The sequence below is a fragment of the Mus musculus genome, chromosome 3 (assembly GCF_000001635.26).
Source record: "Mus musculus strain C57BL/6J chromosome 3, GRCm38.p6 C57BL/6J".
Classification (NCBI taxonomy): domain Eukaryota; kingdom Metazoa; phylum Chordata; class Mammalia; order Rodentia; family Muridae; genus Mus; species Mus musculus.
The window spans coordinates 35255381-35277432 of NC_000069.6; the positions used below are offsets into that span (position 1 = coordinate 35255381).

At 43.1% G+C, this 22052-nt stretch overlaps 1 long non-coding RNA gene across 1 annotated transcript; it reads right to left on the bottom strand.

Moving 5' to 3' along the window:
- Window positions 1-1078: 1078 nt before the first annotated feature.
- Window positions 1079-20751, bottom strand: 1700017M07Rik. The gene is made up of 2 exons (XR_880766.1): window positions 20237-20751; window positions 1079-1506 (listed from the first exon to the last, which is right to left on the bottom strand). It is a non-coding gene; the product is annotated as an RIKEN cDNA 1700017M07 gene (long non-coding RNA).
- Window positions 20752-22052: the final 1301 nt, after the last annotated feature.

Here is a 22052-nt window from a genome sequence, read left to right on the forward strand (position 1 = left end):
ATTAACAGGGAAGCTAAGGGTCAAAAGGTCACACATGCATGGATTTTTTTTTTTTTTCAATCTCAAAGAAGTTGGCCTGGAGGATTAGCCTTGAGAACAATCAACAGTTGAGAGCATCACTGGACTCCAGGAGTTGGATTACCCAGGCAACATTTACTGCACGACCTATTGTGTTCAGGAATACTGCAACATCCACGAGAAAGCTGCATTTTGTGTTTTTCAGGAAAAAATGTCTCTGCATTTGGTTGGCTGTCTCTAGTAGGTGTTCTGATCTGCTTAGTTTCAGTGTTCAGAAAGATAAAACCAATTCACCTGAGATGGAAAGAAAGCATTCACAAAGCACAGATGGAGACCCGAGCGTGTTCACAGGAATCAAAATAAAACTACAATTAGCAAGCCACTTCAGAGTTTTGCGAAAAGCCAGGGATGTCGGCACCCTTCTGCCTTTGCTTTAAGAAAGACACCCAGAAAAAAATGGGAAGGAAAGAAAAAACTGTCTCAGGTAGGAAATGGAAGCGGAAACACACACAGATTGGACAGAGAATCCATCTCAGAGGTGATTGCTGGGTGTGGATGAGGCCAGTGTGCAAGAACAATAGTGTGTGTGTCGACACAAACTTTATCCTTACAGAAGAAGCAGGGACTTAGAATAGAGGAAGGACACACTATTGGGTGGCAGATATAGCATGACTTTTACATGAAGACATTTCAGTTTGTGTTGTATCCAAACAGACAAACAATAACAACAACCAACAGTATAGTTTCTAAATGAATGGCTCAAATGAAGACATGAGGTAAGATCTGTGACAATTTGAAGAGACAGAGGCAGGATGGTTTTAAGTTTGAGGCCAACCTAGACAATATCTTTAAAAAAAAAATCAAAACAAACACATGAATAATCGTATCAAAAAGGATTAACACAGCTCTGCCATCTCCACCTGGACGCTGCCATCTTCTCTGGCAGCAAGAATTTGTCCCTTGATCATTTCTTACCACCTTTTAAGTTGAGAAGATTTAATGTGCAATTCAATTGTTTAAGGATACTATACATGAGTTAGAAGATCACTTAAAGAGATGCTTTCAGAAAATGATACAATTTATTTGGGGCAATGTCACCAGCCAGCTCTCTGGGGTTCACTTCATAAGTGGTATTTTGTGGAGTGCAACCAAGAGACTGGAATTAATCCTATGATAGCGAGCAGATCACAGAGAAAGAAGAAACAAGGACTAAGAGGGAAACCTGTTCAGATATAAACAACCCCTCCCTGACAAGTATCCACTCTTTCTCCCAGTTCCTCTGCAGACCATACTTGGTGCTTCTGTGTTTCCCAGAAGCCCTAGCTGCTGAGGCAGAGATGTGGAAAGCCAGCTCTATAATGGAGTTTCCCCATCACAGCTTCCCAGCACAAAAAGGATGTCAAGATGAGCTTGCGTAGAGTCTTCTGTCAAAGCCAAGAGTCAGTTGCTTGTTACACAGGCTTTCTTCTCCTCCAATTATATTGATATCTGTGGAAGAAAACACAAGGGGAGCCATTCTTGGTATCGATTTCATCTATGACAAGGATACTAAACCAGAACCTGGCCTGGAGGCATATTTACTCTAAAAATACATGTAATGTCATTCTTGCCCCCTGTACTCCCATCAAGTGTTACAAGGGTGCTCTTTGAATGGTAGAAATACTTAAATCTAGACAGAATCTTCAAAAAGGCTTCAACTCCACAGACCTGGACTGTCAACTGGAATCTCAGATTATATTCTAAGACAAGTGAGCTATGGAGTGTTTATGAATAAAGAATTTAACTTTAATTTTATAACTACTCCCCCCACGGACTCCCTGTCTTTTCAACCTCTCAAAAAGCTGGACAGTGCGCTGAGTGGAGCTATAGCTATATGTTCTACACACAGATTCACTCCCTGGGTGAGTTTTCAAGTGAAAGGATGGTGCTAACACAATGCCTATCCAACTGTAAAACCCAACTGTGGACACTTAAAAATAATATTGTTTGGCCCTCTAACATTGGTGACAAAACAACTTGGCTGTTACCAAGTGAGAGTCTGGAGTGTTGTTCAGATAATTTGTATGGAAAGATCTGGAAAGCATATTACTTATGATCTCCTTCTTGCCCACATATTTCATTAAGTCTTAATTTACAGTGAGGTAGCCCTGTCTCAGGATCAGGACTCTCCCCAAGGTGCAGAGGGACTTCATGCTTAGAATGTAGTCTTCTCTCACCATCAGCAGAAATCAAGGTCACAGTGAGTAGCTATTGTCATAGCCACAGGCTCCAACCCTTCAAGAAACTGAGGAGAAAGTGGATTACTTAGGTTCACAAGGAGCTGCCATACCACCTGATGGAGATCCACTTCCCTGGAGGCAGGGAGAGGAGGTCAGAGAAAGGGTCCCTCGTGGGAATCCAACCAGGATACCAGGAATTGTTAGCTCTTTCTCAGCCTACATGTTCCCATGTGAGTTTCTGTGGTGAGTTTGTTTAAAGCAGGGCTTCCTACTTCTTAAGGCAAAACTGAAGAAACATAACCAAAGATCTACTGGATACTTCAGACGTTTACAAAAGTATTTTATGGTTACATGTAAATTAAATAATGGACCATATGGATTGGATTTTCCTTAAAACACACAGGGATTTTTACAATTAAGTGGAAAACTCCTATAAAATGCATTTTGAATTTGAGCTTTTGCCATGATCCAAATACTTGAAACCCAGCAAAGATCTTGAAAATGTAGCTTAAAATTCTCAAGAAACTGAAACCAGTGCTTGAGTTTGGCCTTCTGCTACTAGACTTCCTACCCATGGGATGGAAGCCACATCCAGAAGAGCCTTGCAGTAATTTGACATGCAAGTTAACTTTTCTTGTGTTCATTTCACAAGCTTTTCTTGTCACTACCATGAGCAGCTGCTGTTCTAGGCTTTTTTCTATCTATATCAGTGAGGTAACATTGCCTTCTAACAATACTTTGGTATCAGAATGAATCAGCCGCCGGGCAGTGGTGGTGCACGCCTTTAATCCCAGCACTTGGGAGGCAGAGGCAGGTGAAGTTCTGAGTTTGAGGCCAGCCTGGTCTACAAAGTGAGTTCCAGGACAGCCAGGGCTATACAGAGAAACCCTGTCTCGAAAAACCAAAACCAAAACCAAACCAAAACAAACAAACAAACAAAAAAATCAGCCAGTAGACGTGTATGTTCTCATGCCAATTATGTTATCCAAAAACCTGTTTGCAGTGTCTCACTGTAGGACTAAAGGAAGCCTGTCCCTAGTTTGTTTTTGACTGGTCAATAAAGTTACTGGCAGCCAATGGTTGGGCAGGGAGACAGAGGCTGGACTGTTAGGATTCCCAGGAAGGGACTGAGGAAGGAGGAAGAGAGGATTCCACCATGACAAGGGCATAGGAAACAAACCATACCAGAAAGGTGCAGGAGGGTTGGCATGTAGGTGCAGGGGGAAAGTGGCCCCAGGAGGGCTGAGCAGCAGGGGCCAGGGCAGCAAAAATGAATTACAGATTTAGTAAATATTAACTCAGGAATATCAGAGGGGAGTTTGTGTGAGCTACGTGGAGTTAGGGAGTGGCCCAGCTATTGAGTTGCTTGGGGCATAATAAGAATAAGGCTGTGTGTGTGTGTGTGTGTGTGTGTGTGTGTGTGTGTTTCATTTTTGAATCCAAAGCATTTAGGTGGGTAGCAAGGAGCGCATGCACACCCACCAGGGAATTTAGAGAGAATTACCATATTACTGCTTCAGATGGCACCCAATGTGGGGCCCAAACCCACAACCCTGGGATTAACAGTCCCATTAGAAGAGTCCAAAAGTTATGTGTTAAATACTGGAGTCAAGCCCAGAATGGTATGAACTGTGTTGGTCTCAGTAAAAATCAACTATTTCTACAAAGAGTGTATCAGGTTGAAGGTGATGTCTAACAAGCATCGTGTGTGTATGTGTGTGTGTGTGTGTGTGTGTGTGTGTGTGTGTGTGTGTTATGCATTTGCATGCATGTGTAGACATGTATGCATGAATATATAGGCAAGTGTGTGTGCATGCACATGGAAGCCAAAGGGCAATGTTGCATACGCTCCTTAGGACTCATCAAACTTGCTTCTTGAAACAAGGTCTCTCACTGACCCAAAGCTCACCAAGTAGGCTAAGCTGCCTGGCCAGTGCTCTGCTTGGTCCTGCCTCTGTGCATCTTACATTATAAACACAACACCTAGCCTAGGTTTTTTTTTCTTGATTATAGACCACAGTTGCCCATGTGAGTTCTACATGTGAATACTATGAACACATATCTCTTAGAACCCCATTTCAGAAATGCTCAGTTCTCAGCTGCAAGGACTGTGGTGAGCTACAGGTTTCTTCAAAAATAGCCTCAGAGTTGGGATCAAAGTGACTCCTTATGCTGAGCTCTGCTGACCATTGACCAAGCAAGGCTGTGAAACAATATTGAGTCAGGGCTAATGTGTGGCTCCCTTTCTCTTCTCCAGAATGTCTGTGAGGTTGGGTGTTATGTTGTTAGTCCTGCAGTACAAGCTGGCTACTCCCAGCCACATATACTTCTCACTGTCCCTTCTAAGATCCAGGTGCCTACTGAACCCAATCGAAAGCCCTGCTGATAGCCAGGGTACTGATATACCCAGCTAAACTGGCAATAAAACTCCATTGAGGTCACCCTGTGAAGTGTAAGTGCTGCTTTCTACGTTGAAAGCAAGTAAGAATGCAGACATCTTTCAGGTGTCTGTGGCATAGTCATTTCAGGACAGGCATTCCCAAAACTCAATACTATAGGAAACTGACTGTGATCACAGGAGCTTTGTTATAGAGGAGGAGAACCCCCCCCCCCCACACACACACACCGTGTACCTGTAAAGCATTGTTTATAAAATGGAGAGGTATAAAGGAGGCAAAGGGAATGAATGAGAGGGAAGGAGGGAAGAAGGAAGGGAGAAAGGCAGCAGGAAAGAAGGAGGAAGGGGAAGAAGAGGGAGAGAGAGAAGGAAGGGAGCCCACAGATGGCAGGGAACACAAGTAGCTTGCACTTTTCTTCTGAGTTTAACAGCACTTCAACTCTATTACCATCCTTTGATGATCATAGTGTCTCAAAAAATTGTACTCTAATTTAAAATTTTCATCAAAAGTTAACCTTTTAGGCTGGCCTCCCGGGTCCCGGTACTTCATGCATAAGGACATTGTATTATAATACTAAATACAAAATCATTCTTTCATGTTATCTTTTAACCAGACCTTGAGTTTATGACACATAACTGGATCACATTTATGAGTCTGTTCTCCTGTCTGTGAATGGATCTTTTGACACTGAATGCAGCGCTCACATGCAAATGTGCAAACAGCAGAGGTGATCGGCACCAAGCCCTGTTTTTGCCACTCTACACCTTCCCTGCCACCGCTGACTCCTCTCCAAACAGAACAAAACAAAACATGTAAACTACATGAGCATAGAAGGGTCTTGATTAAACCTTCTGGAGCACAGATAGTAATAGACAGCCAAGAAGCAGGAGAAGAGACAGCCGGAACCAGTAATGTCGGTTACCGTGATCCAGGCCACAGTAAACCTCCATGGCACACCCAACAGAACGACAATTATTTTGAAAAGGACAGCTCCTACAGGACACGGATCACTCTCTGGTATGGCACTGATAGGGAATGACCTGGATCTGTGCTGGCAAAGGACATCTGGCAATGGCTTAAACACAGAACCACCATCTGATCTTAATTCCACTGCTAGGTACACACTCAAAGGAGTTAAAGACTTAACGGAACAGATACAAGAATGCATGTGCACAAGCAGCATTATTAGTGATAGCCAAGAGATGGAACAGCCAAATGTGCCGGATATCTGAAATGTGTCTCCTGTGAAAGGGTCATTTGACCCCCCCCAAGGGGTTATGACCCACAGGTTGAGAACCACTGCGTACTGTGAACAAAGCAAGGTACAAAAACATTATACATATGACTCCAGTCATAAAGATATCCAAAATAGGAAAATGCAGAGAGACAGAATGTGTATGCTGGGGGGTCTGGGGTAAGAAGAACAGCATAGAGCTCCGATGATTTAACAATCCTGGTGTTCTGATGATCTTATTATGCAGTAGGGTCAAACCGGACATCTGCTTATATCTTTATGAAGATGTTGAAGCTAAATATTCAAAATGTAATATTTCAGATAAATGCTATATTTTTGTTCAAAATATTTTTTAAAATTTGAAAGTCACTTCTTAAGCACATTGGTTGAAATCCTAACAGCTCTTAATACAACACCTGGCACTGTGGAGAGATATTTGTATAGGAGGAAAAACAACTGAGGTCAGGAGCCCTGAATTGTCTCGTGGGCTTTACGAGACACTCAGCGCCTTAGTATCTCCAGGACATAGATACAGACTCTTGATAGAACCAGGAGAGAGAGAGAGAGAGAGAGAGAGAGAGAGAGAGAGAGAGAGAGAGAGAGAATCCTATGATTTTATGGGATCCAGAATCTATCTGTAAAAAGACAAGGTGAGGATCAATCATGTTCAGACCCACATGTGAACTAGAATTCTGAGGACTTGTCAGAGGTCCTGTCAAACTGAGGGGTCAGACAAGTCCAATTGTCCAGGGTGGGTGCAGAAACCTGGGGGAACACTATCTCTATATAGTGGGACAATTCCTACCTCTAACGGGTTTGCAGATTCCACGAGCTTCCATCTGTAAAGCCCTGGTTGGCATTATGGGTGCCCCGTGTAAGCACTTGAGGAATGGTACCCTTTCTCTTTATTTTTGTCAATACAATCATTCTTTCTTTCCCAGGCAGGATGGACTTTGACTCAGTGACTGTCCACCCTCATCCTGAGCAGTCTGTGTCCCTAGAGCTGACTCCTAACCACCCATTCATTTTCCCCAGCACCATCTAATACTATTGTCCTCTCCTATTGTTCTCCTCAAATCCTAATTTCTGGGAGACTTAAAAACATTTTTTCTAACTAGCAGAATTTACTGGCACAAGTTGATCATAAATTCAGCAGACATAGGAAGCAAAGAAATGCATCGTTCTTAGGGATAAACAAGATAATTCAAGTCTCATTTCATTCACTCTCATGAACACACTTTTTTTGATAATGCAAATAGATGAATTTTACTGTGAGATTGAAATTTTATTTTCTTATTAGAGTTGTTTTTTAGAGATGTTCTAAAGGACATATTCCAAGAAGCAGGAGTGTAATTATAGATTTAGCATCTCCTGGATGACCTGACAGAAGTCTACCATCACTTAGGGAGCCATTGCAGTATATACTTAATGTCAGCCTGACTGAGAAAAACACTTTCCTAGGTTCTCTTTGATTGACACATTTGAAATGACATCAGTTGCCAGCTTTAAAACCTACTGTTATTAGGTCTCTGTTGCTATTTATGTTAGAAATATGTGCACGTGTGTCAAAACAATGTATCAACTTTGCTGATTGGCTGCATCTAGATTCTGTTGCCAATGGTAACAGAACAATTGCTTTTAATCTTTTCTAAATTGCTTCTCTCTCTCTTTCTCTCTCTTTTTTAATTCTTGCTGTTTGGGAGATTTTTTTTTCACCTTAGAGCAAAAATAAAGGAATGTTATCTAGAGAGAAAACACATACATATTGTCTATGTGTGTTAAAAAGAGAATTAAACACAATGGCTGTAGTTGGTATATGTTTTACCTGGACAGCAATCTACCACAGTGCTGAGATGGCCCTATCTTCCTCCGGCTGTGTAGTAAGGAAAAGACCATCTTCATCCCATATGGCACAGCACACAGACATTTGCCCTTCAGGCCCAACGTCTTCTTTCCTTTGTTCAAAGGCCAGCTTCATTCCTTCCTTCTTTACTGAGAGGTGGGAATGGCTCTGGGGAAAACTATGTCTTCAAAACTTCATTTGTCATCTCTCCTACCTCCCTGATATTACAAAGGTTACTGATCATGAATCCCGGTGCTAACCCTCACACTCTGAAAAGTCTGACAAAATTCACCCCCGTGCTGACATATAGATGTAGTAATGTGCCTGTAAGCTAACCAGACTTCCTACATGGTCTGCCTACCCTGTCTTTTCAACAGCTTTCAGATTTCACTGGTGTTTTTTTTATCAAAGTCCTCGACACCACCCACAGAAACATGGATTTATTGGGCCTGCTGGGGGACAGGAAATTTTTATCTTAACCCACGATTCTAAGACAGGTGGTCCAAGTCCACACATTAAAAAAAATAATAATAATTATCCAACTCCATCTTGGTTTAATAGGTTATCAAACAACAAGTCTTATACCAGGTGTGAGATGCTTTCCTGGAAGTTGCTGGTCAGGAATGTTCTGTGGCCAATAGAGACTATTGCTATTTCCCTTGGGAATCCACCAGAACTTGAAGGTAAGACCTCGTTGCTGAAGGAAGCTACCATACACTTGGGTCAAAAGATATGGAGTCGTCAAACTCACACTGACATGGAAGCTTCATTTGTAGTGTTGGAAGGTACTGCGCAGGCTGCTAGGGGAGACATGTTATCAGTTGCCCTACCTAGCGGTAAATCCTGTGACTGCAGTAACAACCCACCTGGAAAGGTATTCCCACAGGTGCAGTTCTGATAGGGGCTGTGGGGAAATTCCAAAAAAAAAAAAAAAAAAAAACCCAAAAAACAAACAATGACAACGACATACACAAACAAAAAGAGAAGTCAAGAGTCTTGTGACCTCAGTTTCTTCAAAAACAAACAGAGAATTACTATTGGCATTTGCTTCCCTGCTCCTCCCAGGTGTAGCCGTTAGGGGGGAGTGTATTTTGCATTATTCATTATGACTGGCTATTGTTATTTGTTCATATGCAGCTAAGAATAAAAATGTTTTTGTCACAGCTTGCCCTTGTGATTGGACACTTTAGTCACGTGACCCCTTATAACCATCATACTATAAATTGTCTGATGCTCTGAATAAAGTTGGCTACTGCGTGAGGCTGCTTCACGGTTAGCCTCCTCTCTCCTAGGCTCACACCACCCACTAGAGCAGTAAACAATAAACATTACATTACATTAGTGTATTAATAAATTAATTAACATTAAAAGATTATCTGCTTCCTAATTGGACTTAAGGGTCTACCTCACAAGACAGAACTTATGCCTGGTTCTGTAAGTATCAAGAACCTGCCCTGGGAGGTCATTGGTCCTAAGAGAGCATCTACTACCATTATTTTTGCTAAATGGACAGTATAAAAATACCTTCTAAATTCCAGCCTGCAAACCCACAAATTGGTGTAGCTCTCAGCCTTCAACAGTCTTCTTTTCTCAGTGGACAACAATTCAGAGACCCACAGCTCTCCAGAGTGCAGAGAACTGATGACAACTGTGGATACTCTGGCATAAATGGGACAGATTTTTGGTTTTGTTTTCACACATCATCCCTACGAAGTTCAGAGAACACTGAAGGAGAATGAGTGGAAAGATTGTAAGAGCCAAAGATTGTGGAGACTGTTGCAGAGCGATGTCTCTTGGATATGACAGAGCCTTTGTGCTCATGAGCTCACAGCAGCTGTGGATGCCTGCACAAGACCAGTTGACACTCTAGCTAAAGACTGCTCGGACAGGAAGAACCTATCTTCTTCAAGGAAATGTCCATGCTTCAGTAGATGGTCCTATACTCATCCACACATGGCCAGCATGAACTGAACTTGGTGGGGAATAAAAAGAGGGGGTCAGATCTGGAAAGAGTTGGAGGGGAATTGGTGGGTTGATGTGATCAAATACATACCCCCCCACACACACACACAGAGACAGAGACAGAGACAGAGACAGGGAGACAGAGATAGAGAGAGAGAGAGAGAGAGAGAGAGAGATATGAGGGAGGGAATTCTCAAAAAAGAATAATTATTTTCAAAACTTATTATCCAAACTATCACATTGTTCCACATAACCACGAGAATCACTTCATCTCTTAGATTAAACATGTAAGCACACACAGTTTCTCATGGATGATACCATGTCTGCCAGCCCTGAGATCCTCTCTCTTTCTTGTAAAATTAAAGATTAAGCATTTAATTTAAAAAGATTTTTAAAAATGCATACTCATGAAGCTCAGTGGCTTCATGTATCAACTTACCCAAACTTAATATTTTAATGTAGTGAAAGCGGTCTTGGATGTACAATACTTCAAGCTATAATCTGTCATTGTTCCTTGAATGCATACTGTGTTGGAGTTTTTGATGTTGGAAGGGGTGGTAGAGACAGAAAAGTGGATATGTAATGAAATGGGTTGAACTGTATTCCCTCAAAGTCATACTGAAGCTCTAACCCAAGGTCCCAAAATTGCCATCTTACTGGGAACCAGGATGCCTGCAAATGTAATTGGGTAAGAGGAAAATCTTTAGCATGGACCCTAATCCAATTAATTGCTGGTTTTGTAAGAAGGAGGCATTTGGACAGACAGGCCAAGGGTAGATACGGGGAGGGTATCACCCACAGCGCAGGAAGAGGGCCATAGGGAACTTATCCTTCCCGTAGGCCCCAAGAAGATCCCACACGGTGGGCGTTGACTCTGGGATTATTAAATTCAGGAGAGAATCGGGTTTTGCTCAACCACTCAGTTCTTGCTGCTTAGAAAACAAATACACCCAAAATGGAAACAGACCAGAGCTCAGCTATTTTCCTGAGTGAGAGTTCCAACTCCTCTGTGTAGTTTAACTGCTTACTGAGTCACTACTTTCTGTCGAATGTATTCCCATAACCCCAGACGCTGGGTCCTTCAAACCCAAAACCGAACTCTGGTTAGCTGGGCCCTTCCTGGGAAATGACAAATCCCTTGCTTCAGATCCACAGCAGCATCCAGATGTGTTAGTAGACAGGATTGAATCCAAAATAAAGTAACCTGTTTAAAGATGGTGGGGGCATTTACTTTGTAAAAGAGAAACAATGCTAGACCCTGGGGTGGCAAGCAGTGTCTTGGTGGCCATTCTGCTGCAGCAGCAGAGAAAGGACTCATTTGGAGCTTCCTACAGCGGCACCGCAGGAATCAGATTGGTTGGAAATTGTTGTTTGTGCTGCCAGGTATGTCTTTTATGTTGTCTCAAAGCCCCTTCTACCCCCTTCCCAGAGATGTCTTTCACAGCACAACATCAGTACAGGGCTGACAGTCTTAATGCCAAGCTCAAATGCAGACAGCTTCAAAGCAGTCTTCAGGTGGGAGATGGGGGTCAAGAAAGCAGGGGATTGAGTTATAAATTTAAAAACAAAAGACAGCGATCACCAGTGCTCTGGTCCATGTGGAGAGCTGGAGAGAAGAAAGAGGAAAGACTGTGGTCCCTGCTTTCCTCAGGCCTAGGCCAGATGAAGCAACTGAATCAGAGTGAGGATTGAGAATAGTAATCGCACACTTTTAAATTATAATGTGAGGGATTGAACGAAGTAAAGAATACTCACGTATTCAATAGAGGTGGAAAAAGAAATGTCAGGCTTGGAAGAAAAGGAACTGTGCAGTGGACACTGACCTTGCACATCTCCAGATATGGCTTTGGTGTATAAGGTGCCATTGTGCTTCCAGGTGGCACAGTGTCCCCATGCCAGCAAGACAGTGACAAAGTTGCACAATGGATGTTGATGTTTATAACTGAAATGTAAAAAGAATTGACTTAACCCCCCCCCCAAAAAAAAAAAAAAAACCCTGATCCTGGACTGATCCTAGACTGTATGCACTGGTCTCCTATTTGCAGATGACAAATAACCAAAGCCCAACCTCTGGAGGCCTTTTTTCAATCTGCTTTCCTTTGTTACTTGATATAGGTCGAGAGAGAGAGAGAGAGAGAGAGAGAGAGAGAGAGAGAGAGAGAGAGAGAGAGAGAGAGAGAGATCTCAGTTATATTTTAAAAAGGAGGAGGAAAAGAAGGAGAAGGAGGAGGAGGAGGAGGAGGAGGAGGAGGAGGAGGAGGAGAAGGAGAAGGAGAAGGAGAAGGAGAAGGAGAAGGAGAAGGAGAAGGAGGAGAAGGAGAAGGAGAAGGAGAAGGAGAAGGAGAAGGAGAAGGAGAAGGAGAAGGAGAAGGAGAAGGAGAAGGAGAAGGAGAAGGAGAAGGAGAAGGAGAAGGAGAAGGAGAAGAAGAAGAAGAAGAAGAAGAAGAAGAAGAAGAAGAAGAAGAAGAAGAAGAAGAAGAAGAAGAAGAAGAAGAAGAAGGAAGAGGAGGAGGGGGGAGGGGGAGGGAGGGGGAGGAGCAGCAGCAGCAGCAGCAACCAGTTCCATTTGTTTCCTATTTCTTGACTTCATTTCCTCTCCTGGCTATCAGTCATATTCAGTCTCCCTCTCCACTCCCCCTCATGCTCTCCTCTCCCTAACAACCCTCACCATTCGTTTCCAGCTTTGCAACCCCACACAGCATAGTTTAACCAGCCTCTGTCTTATGACTGAGGGTCACCATACACACAGTAACATGGTCCAGGGTTCCTTTGAGGCCTGGAGTCAGTGCATACCAAAGCTTGTGGCAGAGTTCCAGTGTCGTGAGCAGGAACCATTCCAGCGTGGGAAACGTCACTCCTGTTTCAGTTTTACGGCTCACGATGAGATCTTACCTGTTTTTTTTCAAGCTCATTTTCCCCCATACACGTTTTCTGGGGCTGACTGTGCTGAGCACAAGGCTCTGGGCTCATCTTCATGACATACTAGATGTCTGTGCTGTGCCTCAAAGGCCTCCCACAGGCATAGAGCTAATCCTGTAGGGTGGACTTCCACTCTTGGCAGAGGAAGGCAATGTCCCAAGCTAACACCCCACCCTGTCACCTGCATGCTTTCCCTAGGAAAGTCTTAACCAGAGCCTTTTCTTCATTAAATTCTCACTGTCTGCTACTACCTGGTGGCAAGTGAACAAATGTCCCTGAGGTCCACTTACCAGCCTTTCCTCTGCTGGTTCTGCCTTCTTGAGACAAACACTAACATGAGCTCCCAAGCCTTTTGCCTCAGTAGAAGGACTAATAAGCTAGCCTTGCTTGAGAAGGTGGGACTTCAAAGGGAACAGCAGCCGTTTTGCTTCAAATCCTAGATCCACTGCTAGGACCTGACTATGATGATGAAATGGAATACCACCTTCCAAAGAGTTATTATTTTAAGGGCTGAAAAGACGCAACCATTGCTAATGTGGCAGCAGAAACATCGCTCACAGTAAGCATAACTCCTCTTTCCTTCTGTTGACAAAAGTCTAGTCTTTTATCTCTCCACTGTAGAGATTACATATTAGAAAATACAAGGATAGTTGGGAAATATTCAAACCTACACATTTCATCACAGAGTCTGTGAAAGGTGAAATGATAAACCAAAGAAAACACATTCACATTAGGGTATTGAAGATCACGTAATTCTGTGTGTATAAACAGACTTTCTCAGGCAAGGCAGACAGAGACCAGAATCAAAGCAGCCACTGGTACAGGGCAGTAAAAACACCCAACAGCTGAGATATAAATGAGTCTGGACATTTGAATGCATTAGTTACTGTTGAGTTGCTGTGACCAAACAACTTAAGGGTGGGAAAATTGTGGATTGGGGTTCATGTTTCCTTCCATTAGAACAGGACAGGGACCTGACTGGGAGCTTGTGAGAGTCCTCCTCACAACACAGTGGATGAGGGAGTAACAAACATCTCAGAACCAACACCAGGTTACAACCTTCAAAGGCTACCCCTGGAGACCAACTTCCAGCAGTGGCCCCAACGCCTACAGCTTCCACAGCCTCCAAAAATAGCATTACCAGCTGGGACCAAGAGTTCAGTCCGTGAGCCTGCAGGGAACAGCTCACATTCAACCACACAACTAAATTCCTGCTTTTCACAAAGTGGGTCACAGAACAAAATGTAGAATAAAAAAAAGCAGCAACTTCTCTAGAAAAATCTTCGAGGAGAAAAATCCAGGTGGCCCTGGGTAAAGCAAGGAACCGTGAAGGACAGCACAGAGAATGAGGGAATGAGGGAAGCCAAAACTGACAATTCTAGGAGCGTTAAAGACTTCTGCTCTGCCTGACACAGAAGTAAGGGATAAAGAAAACCACAGAGTGGGAGAGGGTATTTGCAAAGAAGACAACTCAATAAAAGGTAGGTTGAAGACCTGGACAAATGTTTCAGTGAAGATGTATAAATTGTAAATGAAAACATGAAAAGGAACGTCTACAATCTGTGAATTTAAGAGGCAGCATCACACGCTCAGAGCAACAGACAGCTCCCAGACAGTGGCAGCATTGAATGTTATCTGCGATGGAGAGGCTTGTTTCCAGCCACGGGGAGCCTCACTCCCTTCTGGTTAACTCCAGACACTTTGGAAAACAGCTTGCCAAAGGTAACCTATGAAGTTAATGGTTCGATTGCTTTTCCATAACTTTGATGATCCTAGAAAGGAGATGTGGTTTACACACAGTTAACACGAAACGCACTCAGGAAGTTGCCCAAGAATCAGTCAGGCCACCTACCATTCTCCATGTTAAATCAGCATGACATAGTTCTGCCAAAAATGGATGCAAAGGGCTGGTAGAGAACTAACCACACAGGGTTGTTTGGAAGTGGCAGTAGCAACCCTGGCTGAGTCAGAGAGAAAATGGAAGGCGGAGGGCTGAGCTGTCTGGGATTTTCTGAGGAGGCCACTGGAGGATATCTTGCTGGAAAACTCAGCCTGACATGGGCAGAAACTAGTCCCCACAGAGCAGGTGTGGTCACTTTGAGGTTCTGCTCCTGAGATACTTCTGCAAGTCCTTGTTATCCCTATGGGTCTGGGCCAGTCTGCAGTCGATGTAGCACAAGGGTCAGGGAGGCAATGATACACAGCGTTTCTCTGAGGCTAAAACCCTTGCGCTTGCTGCTGCCATGGCAACCACCTCTCTCAACACATTTCCCCCTCTAGGCATCATCCTAAGCCCTCTGGTTTCTTCAACACAACCCCCCACCTAACAGCATAGGCCCCCATAGCTTCAGTGGTTTTTTTGTTTGTAATTTAGCACGTTACTTTTATGTTTATTTTTTTTTAAATAACTTTGTGGCAAGAACTATAATATGCATTAGAAATACTGAGAGAAATAACATTAGATTCAGGATCTCACAGTCTAGTAATGAAGACATGTGTTCAGGCTCCCCTGCCTTGCCCTTTGCTGCACATTCGAAAGTCCTTTTAAGCCCCCCTCTCCGACATATCTGGAGGCCTTTTGATTTTTTTCTTTAAGAATGCTAATTAGGTGACTTTCCAGTTTTCTCAAAATATTATGTCATCAACAAAATCACTGTGACCCTTCAAGAGCAAGGAGACTGGAGAAGGGAGGAAGGCTGGTACAGTGACATCAGACAGGGTGGGTCACCAGTGTGCCACCTGATAATCCAACTCCAGGATGGCAATGCAGCCCCAAGTCAAAAGATGCTATGGGGTTACCAAGCCCAGGTGATGGGGCCAGCTGACCTTCCTCACCATGCACCTCACACTGAGAACAAGGGCCACAGGAGAACGAGGGAATGGTCAGTGAGCTTTTAGTCACAGGCCCCGGTGCCAGACCACCTTCTCCACTCCATTGGAGGTGCTGAAGAGAGAGAGGGAGAATTGGATACCGACAGCTTTTCTGTTTTCCATGTTGCAGGAAACAGGCCTTTGAGACAATCTATTACAAAAGGCATCACAGGACGCCATCCTTTGCTTTAATCTTCTCCTGCCCTAAGACTGTGGTGTACATTCCAGTAATGCTGTGGGAATGGGCTGCACTCACAGCCCTTCTGTCTCCACCACACTTTCCTCACCATCTCCAACCCCTGAACCCTCTTCCTCAGCTGCCTTAATTCCTTCACAGTCTTTGTTCAGACTGATTCAGGTCTACACACATCTTCTATCAGCCTTCTTCATCTCCACACACCCATCCTCTCCTCACCTCCCACTATAAGCCACTTAAAGGCATAGACATGTTGGGTTTCCAACCCTCACATCCAGCACAATATCTAGAAATATCCAGTTGTCAAGTTCCTGTTGTATTGCTGTGAGTGACAGGGCTCTGGGCTAGGCAAACAGCCTTGCACCCTAGCTGCCTAGGTTTGGATCCTAACTCTGCATATGTCAGTCATCCTCCTGTCTACCATCCATTTGTCACGTACCAAGCACCTGTCTATGCTCACTAGTCGTCACTTACTCTGAACTTAGGTGGCTAGACTTCGTGTAATTGTTTCTGAGTCTTCTCAGGTATGATCTGAAAATGATAACACCAAACTGGTTTAATGTGGAATTTGAATAAAGAGATATGAGAAAGACAGACACAGAGAGAGGGAGAATAGATAACAGATGACAGACAGTGGGAAGATGGAGACATAGGCAGTAAATAAATTCATTAATAGATGATAGATAGATGATTGGTTATAGACAGATGATATATACATAGATGATAGATAGATAGATAGATAGATAGATAGATAGATAGATAGATAGATAGATAGATAGACGGACGGACGGACGGATGGATGAAAGGAAGATGATATAACTGGCATTAAATTTTGGGTGAGTGCTAACTATGAAATCATCACCACCATCATCACCATCTAGCTGGCTATCCTGAGAGTAGCTTCTTGGATGCCTGGGATACTGTTCCCAAATTCACCATATCACTTGCTTCCCTCACCTGGCTTTCAGACTGTTTACCACATCTGACCCTGTACCTTCCAATTCCAAACTGGGTTGCAAGTGCTAATCAGGGGGTTCAAGTGACTTTATCAGGTAAAACAACTTTTCAAACAAGTTTTTGAACCGAAAAGTTTGAAACTCTTCTCTCAGCTAGTATTCATTGTTAAAGAAAAGCTAGGTGCTTGGGATAAACCAATTAGGCAGCCAAAGCAGACAGAAAAATAGGAAAGAACAGGAAGCTGAGGTATTAGTGGTGACCTTGGGGAGATAAGAGACGTTTCTTAAGAAGAGAATTGCAGATGCTTCATTTCAGGATATTATGTTCATTTAATTTCTTTAAAAAGACAAAGTTGTTAAGAAGAAAAATACTAAGATGAGAAAAAAGTAAACTTTTTTAAAAGCCAGAGAATTGCAAGAAACAAGCCAATATGTAGCTTGCATCTGCCAGCAATACCCTCATCAAAGAAGGAAATAAGATACAAAATTGAAATTGCTATTCAAAGAAACTTGATAAACAAAATAATCCATTCAATATAACAGATGTCTGTACAATAGTGCGAGCCATGACTAAAATATCTGACCCCTCACCTACCACTGGCAGTGCTACCAATCACAGAAATCTTAACTAGAAAACCTGAACTGTGTGGAATAAAACCGGCTGTAACTACAATGTCAGCAAAATACATTCAGATGGACAAGAATGGGAATATTCTAAAGGCCTCATCAAAAAAGTATACTTTCAAAAATGCTGCATTCTCTCAAGTGTGCATTCTGCGCCTATCATGTATTCACCTTTAACTTATGTAATAGGTTCTGTAGTTCTAAACCACTGGATGGATAGCCAGGCGATCGGCATGATGGGAGATTATGAACCAATGAACCAAGCCCTTGGACTCCCATCTTTACATGAGGAAAAATCAGATCGCCTACTTTCAGATCACCACTTTGCAAAGCTCCAAAAAACAAAACAAAACAAAACAAAAACAAAAACAACAACAACAACAACAAAAAAAAAACGGTGAGAGAAGAGAGATGTTACCACTTCGCAACCCCAATTCAGGAAAGTTCCTGGTTACTTTTACGTCTCTCATGTTCAAATTTGTGAATAATGGCTTTTTATGCTCTCTGTTTTTCACGGACACTGTGAAAGTTACCAGAAACAATGTCATACGTGGGGGGGGGGGGGGAGCTAATACACAGATAAAGACTGTCAAAAATATTAATCCTCATGTTTCTTTGTTGCCTCAGTTCCTGGATCATTTCTGATGGCCTTCCAGTGAATTGAAATGCTCAAACAGACAGGCCTTAAAGGGAGGTGACTTTTCATTTCTTAGTCTGTCCCTAAGCAGAGCAACTGGTGTCCCTGGGGACTCATTCAACATTCATTCAAATCATGGAGAAAGAGACCCAGTTTGGAAGATATTTTTCTGGAGTACAGAGGGGGCCTTTGATCCTAGCTCAGATAACAGCTGCCCAGCCTCAGAGGGTTTGCTGCTAGCTGTGTCCCTCAGGCCAGGCAAGCCTCAAGGGAGGTGTCTAGTTGACCTCGAAGCTCAGCCAAGCAACTGACACCTGAGGAAGGGTCTTTGAGTGGGCAAGAGAGGCTGGCATCGGGTGTTATCGCTCTGTCAGTCTCTCTCCTGGCTGGAGACAGCCCACAGGAAACAGACTCCAGAAAGGAGTCGTGTCTACCCTGGATTCTTCCCCATTGTAAATGCAGGGGAAGGCATGGAGCCAGGAACTGCCTTAGGCTTTAGTCCCTCTGCTGTGCTTTCTCACTGTTTTGCATTTTCAACAAAGTGTCACATTGGAAGTCTTTGACCCCAAGTTCTTAAACACAGAAGCAAAGGAGAATATGCCTGACAGTCCCAGGAGGAAACAAACATGTCGCATGGTTAAGAAAATAGACCTGGAAGGAAACCATTTTTCTTTGAGAACTAGGTCAATTTGTAAAGGAACTGGAATAGTTCCTGGAGAACTCAAGCGACTCAACTACATAGTAACCGGGAGTGGCTATACTACAGCTTCCCAGCACTGTGTCTCTGATCTGGACCATAAGGGAATCACCCAAGTTACCAAGACAGAAAAACTACTTTAATATAATTGGGAATACCAAACAGATCACCAGCGACCAAAGACTATCTGCCATTCCTAATCTGATAAACCTTTATTCATTTTTCCTTCACTATTCATATGATGAATATTCGTGAATAGTTGTTGTGGGAAGGCGTTGTTTTACCTTATTTCTCTTAACTCTGAGGCTCAGCGCCAGGGCCTTACACTTGTTAGACACACACTCTGTCACTCAGTTACACTTTCAGACCCATGGCATTATTTTCAATTTTATAAGAAATAAAGAAATACAGATACCTTTATAGATGACTATTAACATATGCAGTCCATGTATCTAATGAAGAAATTATGAGGGTATTATATAGGAGTGATAAATATCAGAGAAGTGTCATCAACCAGAAAGTTCGAATCTGGTAGTGACTATCAATCTTATCACAACTTTTTGTTCCAATTATTGATTTAACTACGATGGAATTTGGAGAATTTAGTCATCTAGACAATCTCTTCCCATATCACAAAGAGGGAAATGACTAACACCCACAGTGGGAGATCACAATCACTGGAAAATTATGAAGGGAATTGATGTTGCTTCCCTGCTCACTTCTGAACTCCATTCTTATCCACAAAACACTACAATGCTGCAGTAACAGAGCCTAGACAAGCAAGAGCAAAAAGCAAGAGACCCTCCAGTCTTCTGCTAGTCTGCATTCTTGGATAAAGCTTGCCTGCTCACCTAGCAAGACAGATTGTCATTAGACGGGAAGAGTGCAGTGCCCAGGGGGTGTTTGCTTCCCTTAGCATTGAGTCAGAGCATTGACAAGGCAGGAAGAAGAGATATATCATTATTACCATGAAGAGACACCATGATCATGGCAACCCTTACAATAGAAAGCATTTAATTGGGTCTGGCTTACAGTTTCAGAGGATCAGTCCATTATTACAATGGCAGGAAGCATGGCAGCATTCATACACACAAGGTGCTAGAGAAGGAGCTGAAAGTTCTACATCCCGATTCACAGGCAGCAAGAAGAGAGAAAAACGCTGGGCCTGCCTTGAACATTATAAAATCCCACCCCCAGTGACATGCTTCCTCTAACAAGGCCACATCTACTCTAAGAAGGCCACATCTCCTAACAGTGCCACTGCCTATGGTCCAAGCACTCAAACACATGAGTCTATTGGGATAATTCCCATTCAACCCAGAACATTCCAATCCTTGCCCCCCACAGGCTTGTAACCATACCATAATGTAAAAATGGCATCAGTCCAACTTCCAAAGTTCCATAGACTATAATAAAAAAACAAAACAAAACAGATCATACACTTCCAACATACAATGGCACAGGATATACCTTGCCTTTCCAAAAGGGAGGGGAGGGAGCATAGGGAGGAGATACTGGGCCAAAGCAAGGCTGAAAACCAGCTGAGCAAACTCCAAACTCTGTATCTCCAAGTATGATGTCAAAGTGCTCTTTAGATCTCCAGCTCTTTTCTGCTGTGTTGACTGTAACACATTCTCTTGGGCTGGTCCACTCCCTCTTACCAGTTTTCCTCAGCAGGTATTCCAAGGCTCTGGTATCTCCAACATCTTCAGGTTAAGGCAATCCAGGCTTCACCTTCACAGCTTCACACACGGCCTCTCTGGACCTCCATGCAGGGACACCCCTGCCTCATGCCTAGCCTCAGAGGCTTTCCTTAGTTATGAACAAAGATTCCATAACCCCTTTCTTCTAGCCTTGACTTTATAGGTAGAACCATGTGGCCAAAACTGCCAAGTTGTGCACAATCACCTCTTCATCAGCTCTCTATGTTTCATGGTTTCCTTCACTGTCCAACCCTGGTTGTCCTGGAACTTACTCTGTAGACAAGGCTGACCTTGAATCTAGAGATTTGCCTGCCTCTGCCTGTCTGCCTGTCTGCCTGTCTACCTGTCTGCCTGTCTGCCTCTGCCTCTGCCTGTCTGCCTGTCTGCCTGTCTACCTGTCTGCCTGTCTGCCTGTCTGCCTGTCTGCCTGTCTGCCTGTCTGCCTCTGCCTCTGCCTCTGCCTCTGCCTGTCTGCCTCTGCCTCTGCCTCTGCCTCTGACTATGACTATGACTATGACTATGACTATGACTATGACTATGACTATGACTATGACTATGACTGGCTATGACTCTGCCATGCTGAGATTAAAGGTGTATACCAATACTCCCAGCTCTAAGCTTTTCTTTAATTCCTTTTTACAAGTGAGACCTTGCCCTAAAGTCACCACTTCCTTTATTCCATTTAATATCAGGTTTTTCTTTAATTTGTTTATTTCCTTGAACACAGTCTTACCTTCATTTCATTTCCTGGTTTCCCCCTTCTCCTCAAATTATCCATTTTGTATTTTTTTTTCTTGCTCAGCTTACTCCTTTCCATTATAGATCATCACAAAGGGAACGTCAGTAATCATCAAACAGAGTCTATACTAGGCTATTTTGAGATTTCCTCTGCCAAGGCAATTAATCTAAAGCTCTTCAGTTTTACCTCTGGCAGATTTTTTTTTTAGACAAGGTGCAGAAAGCAGCCACATTTTTCACCAATTTATTGCAAGAACAGTCTCTAGACCACATACTAACATTATTCTCCTCTGAAACTTCTTGACCAAGGCCTCTACAGTCCAAATCACCCTTAGCACCTATGTCTTTCATGGTCCTATTTGTGTGGTTGATTAAGCCTCACTTAAAGGGTTCAATTGATTTTCTAATACAAAGTGCCAAAGTCCAGATTCCTACAAACAAAATTGTGATCAGGCCTATTTCAGCAATACTCCAGCTCCTGGTACCAACTTCTGTTTTAGTTAGAGTGTTACTGCTATAAAGAGACACCATGACTAAGGTAACTCTTACAAAGGAAAACATTTAATTGGGTCTGGCTTACAGTTTCAGAGGTTCAGTCCATTATCATCATGGTGAGATGTATGACTGCATGCAGGCAGACTTGGTGCTGGAGGATCTGAAAATTCTACATCTTGATCCACAGGCATCAGGAAGTACACTGACTTAAACTTCTGAGACCTTAAAGTCCATCCCCTAGTAACACACTTACTCCAACAAGGTCACACCTATTCCAACAAGGCCACACCTCCTAATAGTCCATTCCATATGGGCCAAGAATTCAAACACATGAGTCTATGGGAGCTAAACCTATTCAAACCATCACAAAGTATACTTCCTTTGTATCAGAGAATGATCATCCTTGAAGTCCTCTGATGATGAAGATGTTGTTCTTAGTTAGCATGGCAGGGATGTGTGCACAACACACGCTCAGACATGTAGAGACAAATCCATGTGACAGCTACCTGCTTGTCTTGCATGATACGGAAGATGCTTTGAT